At 39.3% G+C, this 17,016-nt stretch overlaps 1 protein-coding gene across 3 annotated transcripts in view; it reads right to left on the reverse strand.

Annotated features, from left to right (window-relative positions):
* Positions 1–17,016, reverse strand: part of DIAPH2 (diaphanous related formin 2) — a 262,348-nt gene that overhangs the window by 163,481 nt on the left and 81,851 nt on the right. The window lies entirely within an intron of this gene.

The following is a 17,016-nucleotide window of genomic DNA, read 5'->3' on the forward strand; positions in this document are numbered from 1 at the left end:
AATGCCAGAATTGCTTTTCTACATCTTCTTAAGATCTTGCTTAATTAAAACAACAAAAAGTATCAAGTGAATGTGCATGTTAAAAATAATGGGATAAGACCCACAAAGAGTAACATTTGAATTTTGCTTTGGGATTTAAAAGATGGTTTTGATAAGGCTAAGCTCCAATTGTGCAAATTGAGAGTTTCAACCAATTCCAAAATAGATTGGAGAATGGTCTACACTTTCCATCACCCCAGCTCTACAGAACTGGTTGTTTCTAAGACCTACAATTTCTATCTCAGCATTTTAGGGCCTCCTACTGGTTTGCATCTACACAACACCAAAGTGTGTTTGACTGATTCCACAATCAGGCAAGTTAATTTAAAACACAGCCAAGGGAGCTGGGAAAGAGGTACAGGTGTTGGAGAAGGCAGAGTTAAATGCTCCACAAAACACAATAAAAGCAAAGTATCTATATTAAACCTGTTGGTAAGCAACCGAGATTTTGTTTTCGGTGAGATCTATTTTGTGAGCCATCACGTTTTTGTTTATTCAAGCCGGAGAGAAAGAGCTGATGCAACATGCTGTAAGAGATTGTTTTCCAGAATGTGCTTATGTGATGAGCTGAGGAAAAAGAAGGCTGTAGTACTGACTATCCCTGAAATTAATGGATCCCCTGGAAAGGATAATTTTATTATGACACCTGCTTTATACCTGCACTTGTAACAATGACATTTGCCAATGTGAATGAGGAAATTAAACGCAGCCAATTGTTCTGGTGACAAAGGAAAACCCCCAAAGAAGGTTGCAATGGTTGAGAGACTTAATTAACTAAAACTTCACTATTAGCCTATCCCAAAAAATCTGGAAACACATGGGTTTTGAAAATTAACAGCTGCATTCTACTTAATGTACTCTCACACCTGATCATTAACTCAATTACTGAACACCATTAAACATTACCTCTACACAATTTAACAGTTATAATGTTAAGACAAAGCAAAATATTGAACACCGGTGGTGACAGGGTAGAGTGGAGGGTAAAATGCTTGAATAAGGAATTTTAAAGGGTAAACGCCTCAGCCTTGGGTGTAAAATTGTACTGCAAACAAATATTTTGATATATCAAAAACTCTTCTCTGAGCTAAAGGTGGCATACCCAGCACACTTGTGGTTTTGTCTGTTTGTTCTCAAAACTGTCCTGCCAATCAAAATACTTTACCAATGAGGCCTGCAACTTACCTTCCCTGCCAAACTGGGTGGATAGGAGAGGATGACATTGCCATCAAGTCTCTTCAATTCTATCTTGTCCATTTTTACACAACAAATTGTACTTAGTACAACAAATTAGTACAACAAATTGTACTAAAATATAGAGTAGAGTAGAGTAGAGTAGAGTAGAGTAGAGTAGAATAGAATAGAATAGAATAGAATAGAATAAAGGAAGGATAGGATAGGATAGGATAGGATAGGATAGGATAGGATAGGATAGGATAGGATAGGATAGGATAGGACAGGACAGGACAGGACAGAATAGAATTCAGAATAGGGTAGAGTAGAGTAAAATAATGAAATAAAGAACAGAGCAGAGCAGAGCAGAGCAGAGCAGAGCAGAACAGAACAGAACAGAACAGAATAACAGAGTTGGAAGGGACCTTGGAGGTCTTCTAGTCTAATCCCCTGCTTAGGCAGGAAACCCTAAACCACTTCAGACAAATGGCTGTCCAATCTCTTCTTAAAAACTTCCAGTGTTGGAGCATTTACAACTTCTGGAGGCAGGTTGTTCCACTGGTTAATTCTTCTAACTGTCCGGAAATTTCTCCTCAGTTATAAGTTGCTTCTCTCCTTGATTAGTTTCCACCCATTGCTTCTTGTTCTGCCCTCCGGAGCTTTGGAGAATAGCTTGACTCCCTCTTTCTTTGCGGCAGCCCCTGAGAAATTGGAAGACTGCTATCATGTCACCCCTAGTCCTTCTTTTCATCAAACTAGACATATCTAATTCCAGCAACCCTTCTTCATATGTTTTAGCTTCCTGTCCCTAATAATCTTGGTTGCTCTTCTCTGCACTTTTCTAGAGTCTCAACATCTTTTTTTACATTGCGGCGAACAAAACTAGACAATTTACACAATCTCAAATATCCAAATACATTTTTATGTGAATGCCGAGAAAGTGTGTCATCTAACTGACCATTCTTAGGTAAGAAAAGATTAGCTTCCACCCTAATAATCACCTCTCAATACAAATCAACAAACCAAAAATGTTATCTGTATGACTAACCGATCACCACTAAATCTTAATTCCACGAGTTTAATCATTCAAAATTATGATGTCAGTCATTTAATTTAATTTAACATTTCTCCCTTTCGCCTTCTCCAAGTGTGCATACTTAGCATCACTTTCTTTTTCACATAATTAATAAATACATAACCTGCCTTTTTTGCTTAGGGAACATTCATGTTGACTTAAACATTAAAAATTATACACGCAGAGACACAAAGTAATGTTAATTTACACAACAGCACAACCTGCTTTTGTTGTCCTAAGCAAAGGAGACAACTCTCTAAACCAATGATTAGATGTATTGACTCAGCTTCCCCTGGGAAGGCACTTTATAGAATAAATCCTTTTAACAGTAGAGTAAGATTGCATACATTAATTTTCCACAAACACCTGCTAACATTTAATAGCAAAAGATTCTCCAAGCTCTTATCTTGGGAGTTTCAAATTCTTTAAATGATCACCCAGGTTTTTATGTACAGGTAGTCCTCGACTTACAACAATTCATTTAGTGACTATTCAAAGTTGCTAGGACTTATTACCGTTTTTCACACTTAAGACCATTGTAGCATTTCCCCATGGTCACATGATCAAAATTCAGACGCTGGGCCACTGACTCGTATTTAAGAGTCACGTTATCATCTTTTGCCTCCTTCTGATAAGCAAAATCAACAAGGAAATCAAATTCACTTAATAACCATGTTACTAATTTAACAGCTACAGTGATTCACTTAACAATCAAGGCAGGAAAGGTTGTAAAATGGGGCAAAACCCACTTAACACATTTCTCACTGAGCAACAGAAATTTTAGGCTCAACCGTGGTCGTAACTCAAGGCCTATCTGTACTTATTCTTTCACTTTTCTTAAATAGTTCTCGATCTTCTAAGGTTGTTCACATACAGCTTGCTAGAAGGATAAGCAATAGTTACAAGCCAACACTGCCTATTCATTATCATAAAATCTTGCCAATGTTTCACCAGAAAGTAAATTTCCAATCCAGGTGTCTCAAAAGCCTGTTTTCCCAATTTCATAGCAGTTGCTCTTAGAAGAAGAATAACGTTTTGGTGCATTTTTGCATAATTATGTTATTTCAGTGCTTAAAAAAGTAGAAAAGTCCACTTTGTGAAGTCTCATATAAAAGCTCCTTCCCTTTTCAAGGAGACCTGAGTGCAATTTCTTCTTTTTCTTCTTCTTCTGTATTTTTTTGAAGAATAGAATAAATAAGTGACTCTAGAGACTTTGTCTCTCCATAGCGCCAACCGCCTGCAATATTTATGCTATTTTGTCTGAGAAATAATTCCCCTCTTAGTAAAGTTGACACTGATGCTAGGAGAGCTACTGTGTTTGAGATATATGGCACCGGTTCTGAAATATTCATTGGAAACGCTGACACCTTAATAAGGTTTTCTTGATAGACTATGCTCCTTGACATGAAAGAAACCTTTTTTTAAACTTTGTTTTGTTGTTTTTAACAAAAAACAACAACAAGGGACAACACAACTGCAGCCAGTTCTAGGTGCACATTGTGGACAATAGACACAGGTAGACAATGTGCCTGCACATTTTTCTACAAAATAATTATTTTCACATAAAAAAAATGTTGCCTTCCCCTGAAGCCCATTGTTCTTGTTGAAGATGTAAACCTGAGCTCTATTATTAATTAATTTGTAGATGTCTCCTGTAGTCCTGAAATACAATTGCTTCACTTATACTTAAAAGACGCACACACAGTAACTAAAGCAACTAATCCATCTGTCTCTCCTTTCCCCCACCCAAAATATGCAGAATAATTACAGAATCATATTTAGGGATCAAAGTTATAATGGCATTGAAAAAAAAAAAAGTTAATTATGATGGGTCCTTGAAACATCCCTACAGTCATGTGATCAAAATTTGGGGGCTTGGCAACTGGCATGTTTTAATGACGGTTTCAAGGTCACATAATCACCACTTGCCGCTCCAAACTAGCAAAGACAATGGGATGGATTTGCTTAACGACCAGATGATTGACTTAAGAACTGCAGTGGTTCACACAACAACCATGTCAAAAGGGTCATAAAATGGAGCATGGCTCACTTAAGAACCTCCATGCTTAGCAACAGAAATGCTGGTCCCAAATATGACTGTAATTTGAGGACTACTTGTATACCGTACAGGCTGACATCAGAGGTAGAACGTGAGTTATTAATAGAGAAGGCCACTCTGCTCATATCAACTTTTGTAAAATTATGATGGGTGTTCTGATCCAGCTCCCCAAACATGACAAACCCTCTGATGTGAACTCAAAAGATTCCTTTATTAGGAATGTTGGCAGCCCTGGCCAAATGTTTCTTGCTCAGGCTAACAAGTCAGGCCAGACGGAAGATGAATAGTTGTCTGCCACATCTATTCATCTCCGACCTCTGCCTGTTATCCCCAGAGCTAGAGTGGGGCTTTTGTTAGCAGTCTTCTGTCCCAAGGACCGACCCTTAGATTTCCACTGCTCTCCTCTCCTCTGCCTTTTGCGCAGCCACTCTTCTTCCTCATCAGCCACCTGGGGACTCTCCATCTGAGGGCTGATGGACGGCCCAGGCTCCATCACTGTCTCTCTGACAGCTCCATTCCCTCTTCCCCCTCAGAGCTCCCTGGTTGACCTGATGCTCATCCTGACTCCCACACCTCCTCCTCCTCTCATTCGGCTGCTGGAGGGGCCGGCGGCCGACAGCCCACAACAATGGGGCATGCAGGACCACAGAAGAGCAAGTCTCTTGGCACTGTCCAACTATTTTCAACGGCTGAGATCATTGTTCGGCTCCTGCTTTGCCACGATCAGATAATTCGCTGCATCTCAGTTGCTTGAAGAACTTTCAATATCTCAAAACTTTTCTGCATCATCTGCATGCACCAAGGAATGCAAAAGGGAACAGTAAAGTTATGGTACCGTGGGGGCCACCATCCTCAGCAGAGAACTTGTGGCCACGTCAGCTCATGCGGCAACGCTTGAGCTCTATCTATGGAACGCTGTAGTGAATACTGCATGATGAAATCTCTGTGCAACCGAAGTACCAAGAGTGTAATAACCCGAGGTCAGTCCTGCACTGCTTTAAGTTTCCTCAAGGTGACTGTCAGCTCTAAATGTTGTTCTTTTGAAGTTATAAAACACTGTGGTAAACAAATGAGCCAAGTACGTCTCAGTCATGATGTTTTAAGCACATTTAAAGACAGGAAAACAGCCAAGCATTTGCAACCAATTGTAGCTTTCAGAGGAAGTGAAAGAAAACATAGTGTTCTTCAGCTTTTTATTTCTCTAGTTATTCTTGAGTGGGGAAAGAAGGGAGAAGGAATGGCTTTACTATTAGCCTTTTAACATTACTCAATAGCACATTTTAACAGCTTTCTCCTTCTCCATTAGATTGCCTAGATACAAATTCATTCATTTCCTTCAACAATTAAATTCATCTTCAGGATGACACATAAACAAATCCAACGGTATTATTTTTTTATAAAGCACTTAATACTTCAGCGATGACGATTTTTCTCTAAATTCTAAACATGTAGGTACGTGAGCGGGTGGGACGTGTGTGAAAAACACAACACACACTTCAACTGACCTCTTGTTTTTTTTCTTGAAGTGTTTTGTTTGTCAGGCTGGCAAAACGTTCAGAAGGAACATGCTAAATTAAATGTTTTTCAAACTCCGCAACTTTAAGATGTGTGGACCTCAACTCCCAGGATTCCCTAGTTGGAAACACAATATTGGTCGGTTGCTGAGCAACCAAAATGTAGTCACATGACCATGGGGCACTGTTGGATAGAATAGAATAACAGAGTTGGAAGGGACCTTGGAGGTCTTCTAGTCCAATCTCCTGCTTAGGTAGGAAACCCTACACCACTTCAGACAAATGGTTGTCCAATCTCTTCTTACAAACTTCCAACGTTGAAGCATTTACAACATCTGGAGGCAAGCAGTCCCATTGCTTAATTGTTCTCACTGTCAGTTCTAAGTTGTTTCTTTCCTTGATTAGTTTCCACTAATTGCTATTGGATCTTTGGAACCAAGTCATAAGTACCTTTTTGAGAGGGGTGGTCTTTTGTAAGTTGAAAACTTCAACCATAATGGGCAGCCTCCATCATTGTTGTATGCCAAGGGCTACCTATAGTGATACTGGAAGCCACTGTTAACAAAACCAAGTTTTTTACTAAAATCCAATTGGGTTCCATTCCTCGAACCCAAAAATCAGAACCCCTGGAGGTTCTTTTATTTCACTAACAGCTCTTTTACAATTGCTAAAAAGCATATTTCAATTTATAAAAACAATCTAAAATTTGCTGGTAGGTTAAGCCATCATTCCACAACTCTAGGGGATGTCAGCTCAAATTTCAGGAAATGACTCTCTAAAAATATTCTGAGCCAAAGAAGTCAATTATTGTTTGCTCTCTTTTAGAAGTTGTTACTTGAAAGGGAAAATTATAAACATTTTGAACACAAATTCCTGTGCAAAGAACTACTTATTTGGTGGTTTAAAAACTATAATACTTTTTTTTAATCTATATGAGAAAGTTGTTTTAGCTTTAATTTTAAATTCAGATCATTGTAATAGGTCTTATGTCTTTTAATAAAAAATGCACAGGCTACCTGGGATAAATATGAAAAAGGGGAGATGAGATTGAGAATTAAAAAGTTCAACTGTTTATCTGAAACTACAAAGTACTTACTTTTGCCATAATTGTTTCAGAAGCTTCATCTTATTTTTGTACAAAGGGAACGTATGTGGAATAAGAAATTTATTCATCAGCTATTTATCCAGATAAGGAAACAAAAGGAGCGTAATCATTTGATGTTAAAGCTGTTTTTGGCCTGCACAAAATCAGAAAATCTATACTGCTTGGGCATAAATCTAACAAAATTTTTTAATTTCTTACTTCTGCATAAAAAACTTTGATTTAACTTGCTATCAGATTTGCATTAAGTCATCATAATATGGCATCTGTTGGAAAAGATCTCCATTTTATGACTTCAATGTGTTACTTAGACCTTCGCTATTAAAAAAAAAACTGCCTGTAACTTTTGACTGGGTATTTTCTTCCTTTGAATATAAAACCCAAATGCAACTACAAAAACAAAGACAGAGGAACTGAACATCAAATATAACTTAAGATGTTCTAGGATCCTTCATTACCTCTAAATTAATGATTAATAATTATACAGCCCTCAATTTCATTCATTTAGGGACCATTCAAAATTACAATCATCATTGTCAGTGTTTACTGACCAGATGCCCTTCCTGTCATCAATGTGGAGTTATATTCAGCAGATATAATCTCAACATACCCAGGGAGAGAAATATCTGCCTCTACCTAGGATTGAACTCACAGCCTCCTGAACTATTCTAAGTTAACAATGGCCCTGAAAAAAAAAAAATGACTTACAACCGGGGTCACAGTCACATGATCAAAATTTGGGCATTTGACAATTGGGATGTATTTATGCCGCACTATCCTGGAGTTATGTGATCGCTATCTGCACTCTTCCTAGTTGACCTCTGTCAAAGAAAACCAAGGGGGGAAGAAGCTAGATTCGCTTAACAATTGCAGTGATTCTCTCAACAACCATGCCATAAAACCAAGTGCAACTCATTTAAAAACACCTTGCTTGGCAACACAAATCCACAAAGTCCTCAGTTGTAAGCTGAGGACCAATTCCTGTCATTTGACCGCAGAACCAAAGCAATTTGTTTAAGATACCTATTGCCTTTCAAAGTTCCACAGACATAAATTTTGTTTGTCCTCACAGTGAGATTACTTAGAAAGTGATGTCTATTTTCCACACAATAGACAATTTATGGGCAAAAAACCCATGATTATCCCTCCTTCTGAGGCTTTAAAAGCAGATTGAATAAAGTCATGAATGAAGAATCAACAATCAACAATTTATGAATACAATCCAACTGGCTCAAACAACACCGTATATCAAAACCTCAATAAAACAGATTGACACAGTAACACAGATGTGGGGGGGGGGGGAGGAAAATAAAAAGAAGAATGGGCGGGGGGGGAGAGAAAATATCAAATTCCTTTCCAACTTGACAGATTGCTCTGAATGATCCTAGTGACAGGCTCTAATAAAGTATTAATATCCCTTGATTGCTGGCAAATCCCATTCCCTTTCTTTGCAAAGACATGACCTTCAGCAAAATCTTGAGATTGTGGGGGGAAAAAACATCATGGACGATGAAGCGAGAAGGCTGGTGTGGGCAGTTAATGAAGTCTGGAAAGATTTATGCTGTATTTCTGGAAAAAGAATAAATTGCAGAATCAACTGCTTTGTTGCATGTCTTTTCATTCGGGTCTGCTGATATACTATTAATTGTACAGTAGAAGGTGGCGAGGCTGAGACCGAGGGTGGGGTCAAACACACCATCAGTTTAGAATCGTTACGCTCCCACAAGAGATCTAAGTCCAGCCTCCCTTGAAGTCTGTTGACTTTTATTTAGCGCCAATTTGCCTTGATCGTTGATAGTTCTTATACTCTTATAAATGGGTACCACGAGATAAACTCATAGCACTTTTGAACTCTATTTTTTTTTCCTGATTTAACAGTTATCAACTTTAACAGGTTGCATTTCTACTGATTTGATAGGTTTGTTGTTATAGAAATTGGTAGTTTATACTAGCATGTCAAAAGTAAAAAAGCTGAGGTTTGATGCTATTATCTTATTCTATTGCACCAAAGGGAGTTGAAAGTCAAAGCGTTTTCTTTCTTTTGCCCCTTCTTCCTACACTTTTCCCTTCCCTATTTTTCCTACTATTTTCCTTCGCATTTTTTGTATCTTACAGTATGAATAAATAAATCCCTTTAAAAGAAAATGAATAGGTTGCATTTGAACCCACTGTTAGATCCTAGGATACTTAATGATCCTTCAAAAACTAGTTTCTTTTAGAGCTGATCTCCACTTGGCGGATTGTCACAATTTTGTGATATGCTGTGATGACCCGGGGCATGGCACAAAAGGCAACACAGTCAGGTAATCAGTAGGAGTCCCTTTATTAGTTCCAACTTTGCCCCCAATGTCCTGGTTACCTTCTGACTGGAGAAAAACTCTCCCAGGAACAGCCTTTGGCTGCAGTGAATCAAGCCCAAAATGTGGTCAACAAAAATTGTAAGTCCAATCAAGGTAAGATGAGGTAATTAATCCAGCAGGGCAAGAGAAGGAATTCCAGACGTGAAGGAATGGCCAAAATTCAATACGGTTGGGAGGATGCCAGGAACGCAGACAACCAAAGTCAACACAAGATAAACTCAGGTTTCTTCCAAGCAGATGCTGCACTCAGCATGCATCTCTTTTAAACTCTCATTCCCAGATGTGGTTAATGAAGGGAACCAGGGCCCTTTCCTCCCCTGTAAGCCACGCAACCCATGTTGCTCTCTTCTTCGTTCCTCCCTGCATGCTTTAGGATGAAGAAGGGGTGAGCCTGGGTCTTCCTCTGAATTCCCTCTCCCTTGTTCTACCTCTTTCCTGCTCTGCCCAGCCAGACTTTGCCCTTCCCCAGTTTCCTCCACATCCAACGGACCCACACTCCCACTCCCTGTCAACTATTTGTCCTCCAACTCGGATTCAGACTCTGACAGGGGCATGACACACGCCTACCTATGGACAGCATTTGGCCTCTCTCTTCCATCTACCCCATGGTCACTTCTGTATCTTTCGTTGATAATCACCATGGGATAGTTACCACCTATCAACTCCAGGTAATTTCGCTTTTCCATCTTACAAAAACCGAACGGCTGACAATGGCTCCAATTTTTACATCTCAAAAGCACCACAAATTGAGGCCTCTTTGAATGAGACAAGAGAGGGGCAAATGCCAGAAGCTGCAGCAATATTGTGACTGTTGAACCCAGTACAGAATTCAAAGCAGGAGCTTCCTACAATGCATATATTAAGAAACATGGTGATCCATATATTCCTAGATGATTCATCAAGCTCTCATTCTTTGCTAATGACTGCTCAAAATCAGTTTGGCTTTAAGGATGAAGAAATAAAGTGACAACGGTTCACAAAAGATGTGTACAGTTGCGGCACATGTTTTATGCGCCGGTTTCTCTAGGTGTTTCATCATTGACTGCACTGTCTGAAGGTCTTTTCATAAGAAACAAATTGCTTTGTATTGTCTCAAATGGTCTAATCAACACACTTTTCGCTCCATGCCAGCTTTTCATTCAGCTGTTGGCCAGAGATTTCAAAATTAAGACTTCCAAAAGAAACTCTGTCTCTCTCTTAATAAGCAAGTATAATGGAGAGACAAAGGTGTGCTGATGAGGAACATTATGCATTTCCAGAAGTTTCTATTAATGCTCAACAATGGGGCATAAAACTGAGAGGAAAGACTACCATACAAGTTTGAAAATATATGCAGGCTATTACCAATATATACATCATTTTCATCTGGTTTATCACCTTTCTGCACAATTTTCAATAATATAAATGCATCTGAGTCCTATATTTTATTTCATTACCCTGTTTAGAATCTAAATGATCTTAAGCCTCAGACCAAGTGAATTCAGTTAAAATAGATTAATATTTAGCAATACGCCTGAAGAAAATCACCAACTGCATTTCCTTTGCAAATGCTGGTTATCACGGAATAGTTTTCCCAGATTCACTATGAATAGATCTTAATACCCGGGTTTGCATGACATAGCAACACATTAATCACAGCTTAATCCACCACAATGGCCATTTGCAACTAGCTGATGGACTCTGTAGCCTTCCCTGCTATCCTTCTTCCTAGCCTCGAGAAATTATGCACAGCTTCCTAATTAAAAATGATAAAAATGTATTAATTAAAAAAAAACAATCCAAGATCTGAAGCCAATTTTATATTAAGCTTTAAAGATAGCTTGTAAAGCCTGGCTTATGTTCAGAAGTAATTAACCATATTCCTCTGTTTGGATGTTTCACTTAATTGTACTTTTTGTTTTCTTTACTAGTTGAACAAAGACAGAGATGTAGCACAGATGTTCAAGCAGCCTGCCCTGGCATACTTCAAGGAAAACATGGTTTATTAAATTTTTAGAGACCTGGTGCATATAGCAAAAGCTAAGTGGTTTTTTTTCCTACTCTTTTTATGACCAGTGGCGAGTTACTCTTGATATTCACTACATTAATTCATATCTTATATGCCACACTATCTCTGTCCAACAATAAATTTTGAAGCAAATCACATTAGGATTTTTCTCATAATAGAAAATAGCTGCTTCTTCCTATCTTATAGATTTTGACTTTTTTCCCCCTTTCTTAATTTATGCATTATCCAGTTAAATGTTCCTTGCTAATCACTTTCCTTTCCTAGGTCTTAAAATCAAGAAGCAGCATTCTGTAATTAAAAAAAGACCTACATCCTATTGACATAATATTTATCATAGCTCAAGAAAATAAAACTTAGTCTTTTTCTTTTTTAAGATAGATAGATAGATAGATAGATAGATAGATAGATAGATAGATAGAGATAGACAGACAGACAGACAGATATTGTTCGAGTAGTAAAGAAAGCTATCCCATCCTAGTTATTTGACATACACTAACTTCTTTTTTCTATGATCCAGTTACCTTTTCAAGATGAAAGAACAGAGAGAAGTAAATAAATTTATGACCTACCCTGTTTCTCCAACAATACGGCCTCCCCCAATAGGAAGTCCCAGCATGTTTTATAGGCATGAAATAAAATTAAGCCCCTCCCCCCAAATTAAGGCCTATATTAAAACATGCGAAATGGGGGGGGGGAATGGTGGAGGGGGCTTGCCATTAGGAAGTACTTTGGTTGCACACCCGGATATGGTGCTGTCTGTGTTGACCCCGATACGAAGTGCCCCACCAACGCCATGGTCAACATCCAAGCCGTCGCTGCCCGCCGGCCCAAAGATGCAAGGGTGGGGGGAATTAAGTCACCCCTGAAAAGACAGCCAAGTCATTTTTGGGGGGCTCAAAAAAAAAAAAAAAAAGACCTGGCCTTATTATATGAGAAACACGGTAGTCATGCTACATTTTCTCAAATAATTATGTGTCGTGGACATTAGAATCAGGTTTGTACCTCCATTGACCTGTGCCCTGCAAAGGAGGGCATACAGGAGGATATTTGTAGCTCACGGTTGAAATGAGGACTCTTGGTGATCTCTGAGTTTGGTTGTTTCCTTGCTGATGTTTCATTACCCCAACTGGGTAACATCATTAGTGCTAAGGTTACCCAGTTGGGGTAATGAAACTTCGGCAAGAAAGCAACCAAGCTCAGAGAGCAGCAAGGATTCCTCATTTCAGCTCTGAGCTATAAATATTCTCCTTTATGGATAATTGTGTGTTGCCAAGCACATGTCAATGGGAATATAAATCTGATTCTAATGTCCATGACTTGAAATTACTCAAATACGTACAAATAGACTGCAATGTAAAAATAATTCTTTAGATTTGATCTTTGATTTGGAGCTTCCGTAACATAGCTTGGTCCACAACTTGATTTTTTTATAGCCGGGGTGTCAAACTCGCGGGCCCCGGGCCAGATATGTCACGTGCTGGCCCTGCCCCCCACCTGGTTCAGGGGTAAGTCCCAATATGTCATGTGACGCCTCTGTGATGACACGAGTTTGACACCCCTGTTCTATAGTATGAAAGTTGGGAGTACACGTCTAAAGTGTTCAAAACGGTCTAAGTTTGGAATTCCATTTCATTAAGCTCATGCAAAAATCATAGCCCATAATGTAGATGGTCCATAGATCAAGATTACTTATACTAACATATTCATATTTCATGCTAATTAGTCCCTGTACACATAATCTTTCTCCCTGGAGTGCCCATCACAACTACATGTGTCTTTGTCCTCAGACTGCTCATTAAATTTGCCACAGTTCATTTGAGCACTGTATCATTTTGACTGAATTAGACATTTTAGAAATCCGTAGCCTCTTTTCTTCCTTCCTCCAGTGAAATTCTTGACAAAATCTTTGGATTCTGCAGCCGAAGCCGCGCCTGCATTTGTCGATATGTTCTCTAAACATATAAACAAGGTTATCGCAAAGGTAGACCAGTGTCCTTAATGCCTCAATTGTGCATTCAGGTTATATGCCCTGCATCTGACAACTTCTGAGAAGCAGCAATCCTTATTCTGTTTAATGGAGACCTTGGAGACCAAGCAAGGTTGAGAAAGCTGTGGGGCTTATTGTTAAGACGGAGGCATCTCTTCAATAATTGTAAATCCCCAAATCGCTCATCCTTCACACCCCTCCCCTCACCTCCTCTGTCACTATTTAATTCTAACACAGAGCATCTTAAACAGAGAAGGGGGCTGAGATCATGTCCTCATCCAAATCTGCATCCTACCCAAATTAATTCTCCACAAATATCAGGAGGTGCTTCAAATGGACAGAGCCATCGAAGAGAGATCTCGAGTGCATTGAATGCATGTATTTATTCGTTGTGTGGCTGGGCTTTTCCTTTTCTTTTTGCCCTCTCTCGTGGGTTAGAGGAAGCCAGTTCCTGAGGGGGCAGCTTTCCTTTCATAGACAGTAGCATTCTCAAGATAAGGTACTCTAACCCCCTCAAGAACAGCAGTCGTGATTCATGCTGACAATTTTCAGCCCACGATGGGGTCTCTATGCAGAAATTTTTATACGGGGAGAAAGCTTCTGCTCTTTGCATGTCCTTATTTCTTATCTTGCTAATTAGATAGCTTGGGCCTCCACGGTTGTCCATCCAAGCCTGGAAAAGCAGAGATAATGACACCGTTGCAGATACTGCCAATAGCAACTCCTGTAATGGTATGCGGTAAACAACCTTTTGGACTGGGAAGCTGGATCCTTCAATGGAGAAATAAATGTAAAGCCCGGGGCCCCCGATGGTCCTGCGGCACCTTGAAGGTGGCTGATAGGGGGGAGAACACCCCTCCGGATGCCCTTTGCTCCCTGTTGCTTCCCCTGCCTGCTTAAGTTTTATTTTAATTGGAGCTTTTTTTAAAAAAAAAGTAAAAAAAAATCTTTATCGTTATGCATTTTATTCAAGGTCAGTAAGCTGCCTTGAATCTCCTTTAGGGAGATGGGAAGCATACAAGTTTGATAATATATATATATATATATATATATATATATATATATATATATATATATATATATATATATATATATGGATCTTTGGTTGTTCGGGTTTTCTCCCGAACACGCCTCCAACCAATCAGAACACGGCTAACCCCCAACCAATCAGAACACAGCCAAACCCCTACCAATGAGAACACACCCCCACCCAATCAGAACACAGCCAAGCCCCCACCCAATCAAGTCCCACCCCACTGGCAGTTAAAAGGAGGAAGCAGCTGCAATCTCACATTACTCTGAGAAGCACAGAGCCGGAGACAGAAGCCTGAAGATGATGAATGAGAAACGTTGCCTAGATACTTCGAATCTTACGCGGGAGAAAACCCGAACAACCAAAGATCCACATACAAATACCCGCGAGAACCTCAGAAAACATATAGATAGATAGATAGATAGATAGATAGATAGATAGATAGATAGATAGATAGATAGATAGATAGATAGATATAGATATAGATATAGATATAGATATATAGATATAGATATAGAGATATAGATATAGATATAGATATATATAGATATATATATATTAGATATATATATATAAATAAGCACAGGTATTCCTCAACATTTGTTTAATAACCGTTTGAAATTACAGCGGTAAAAGTGAGTGGTGACTGTTTTTTTCACACTTATGACCACTGCAACATTCCCGTGGTCACCTGATCAAAAATGAGGATGCTGGACAACTGGTATGCATAGAATGGAATGGAATGGGGTGGGGTGGGGTGGGATGGAATGGAACGGAACGGAACAGAACGGAACAGAACAGAATAGAATAACAGAGTTGGAAGGGACCTTGGAGGTCTTCTAGTCCTACCCCCTGCCTAGGCAGGACACCCTACACCAGCTCACACAAATGGTTATCCAACATATTTTTAAAAACTTCCAGTGTTGGAGCTATCACAATTTCTGGAGGCAAGTTGTTCCATTGATTAATTGTTCTCACCGTCTCCTTAGTTCTAGGTTGCTTCACCCCTTGATTAGTTTCCATCCATTTGCTTCTTGTCCTGCCCTCAGGTGCTTTATAGAATAATTTGAGCCCCTCTTCTTTGTGGCAGTCCCTGAGAGATTGGAACACTGCTATCATGTCTCCCCTACATGTACCAGTATGTGCGACGATTGCAGTGTCCCGGGGTCATGTCATCTACTTTTGTGACCTTCTGACAAGCAAAGTCAATGGGAAAATCAGATTTCCTTAACAGCTGTTTGACTAACTTCATGACTGCAGTGATCCACTTAACAACCGTGGCAAGAAAGGTTGTAAAATGGGGCAAAACTCACTTAACAACTGGCTTACTTAGCAATTTGGGGCTCAGTTGTGCTTGTAAATCAAGTACGGCCTGTAAAATGAAAACAGGGAGTGACGCTCATAACAGTAAGGCAGCCTATTAGCAGGAGACACAACTTTTTAGATTTAGAGTGGTATAATAGGACTTCACACACACACACACACACACACACACACACACACACACACTCAAACACACAGAAGTACTTATTTGGACTACAGCGAAAACTGTGTTTCTTTTTATTTCATTACTATTTAACTTAACTAAACGTAGTCGATGCAATAACTCTCTAAATCATATCTAATCGTTTCATTCCTGTTACATTCAACATGTATATTTGGGGATCTATTTTAAAGGTCTGGAAGGGAGGCAAACACAAACATTTTCCTGACAACATATGGGCCCTGAAATTCAGTTTAGGCACCTCTCGTTTATTTTACGAGAAGAAAAGCAATATGCCATGCTAAAATGTAAAAAGCTAACCATTGCTTTTACAAGCTGAATATTCTGAAGCTGAAACCGGTTCTGCAGATTTTTAGAACTCAAAGAATTTTTTTTTTTTAAAAAAAAGTTGTCCTGGAAAGATTTAATGGATAGGTAGCCTATTTTGTGATGATGTAGAGACAGAGGGGAGAACTTCTCCAGTGGCTGTTTTCCAACGGCCTGTTGAACAAAAGAGGAACTCGCTGTTTACAAGCGTCACTATGGCTGCAAGCATGGGTTTGTGGTTGAGCGTCGGTAGAAATGTTCCTCCTTATGGACTCCTTTTGTGTGAGGTTGAATGAAACGGCAACTGATGCGTTCTCCGTCCAAACAGACTCACACCCCCCTACAACAGAAGCAGGTGCGATCAAGCTAGTAGTGTTTGCCAAGCAGCTTTTCAAACAAACAAAAAAAAAACTTTTGCACAAAAGAGACAACATTCAAGCAATTCCTGGGAGGCCCACACAGCAAACCTCTTCCACAATAGCCCAGCTGCAGGAAAAAAAAACCCACATCTATCATTCTTAAGATCAATTTGCAATCCACACCCTTCTAACAGTGGGAGTGGGAATACATGTGAGAAACTCGGGGAGAATTGGTTTTGACATCTAGAGACCGGTTCTGTTATATAGCAATTTCTTACATCTACTTACTCTTAGAGATTCAAATCTTAAATAAAACAGGGTAATGAAAAGTTAGAGGGAAGTGGACAAAGAGATGAACAAATCTGCACTCCTTTGCAAAAATTTATTGGCAGGAAGATAAAACTGAAAATCACTGGGCCTTGCTTCCAATTAAGCACCCATCATCAGATAGGGCTGAAAGTACAAGGGTACAGAGATATTATTTGAATGTTGAACTT

Source organism: Pseudonaja textilis, chromosome 12 (genome assembly GCF_049901715.1).
Source record: "Pseudonaja textilis isolate UNSWEBS1 chromosome 12, rPseTex1.2, whole genome shotgun sequence".
Classification (NCBI taxonomy): Eukaryota; Metazoa; Chordata; class Lepidosauria; order Squamata; family Elapidae; genus Pseudonaja; species Pseudonaja textilis.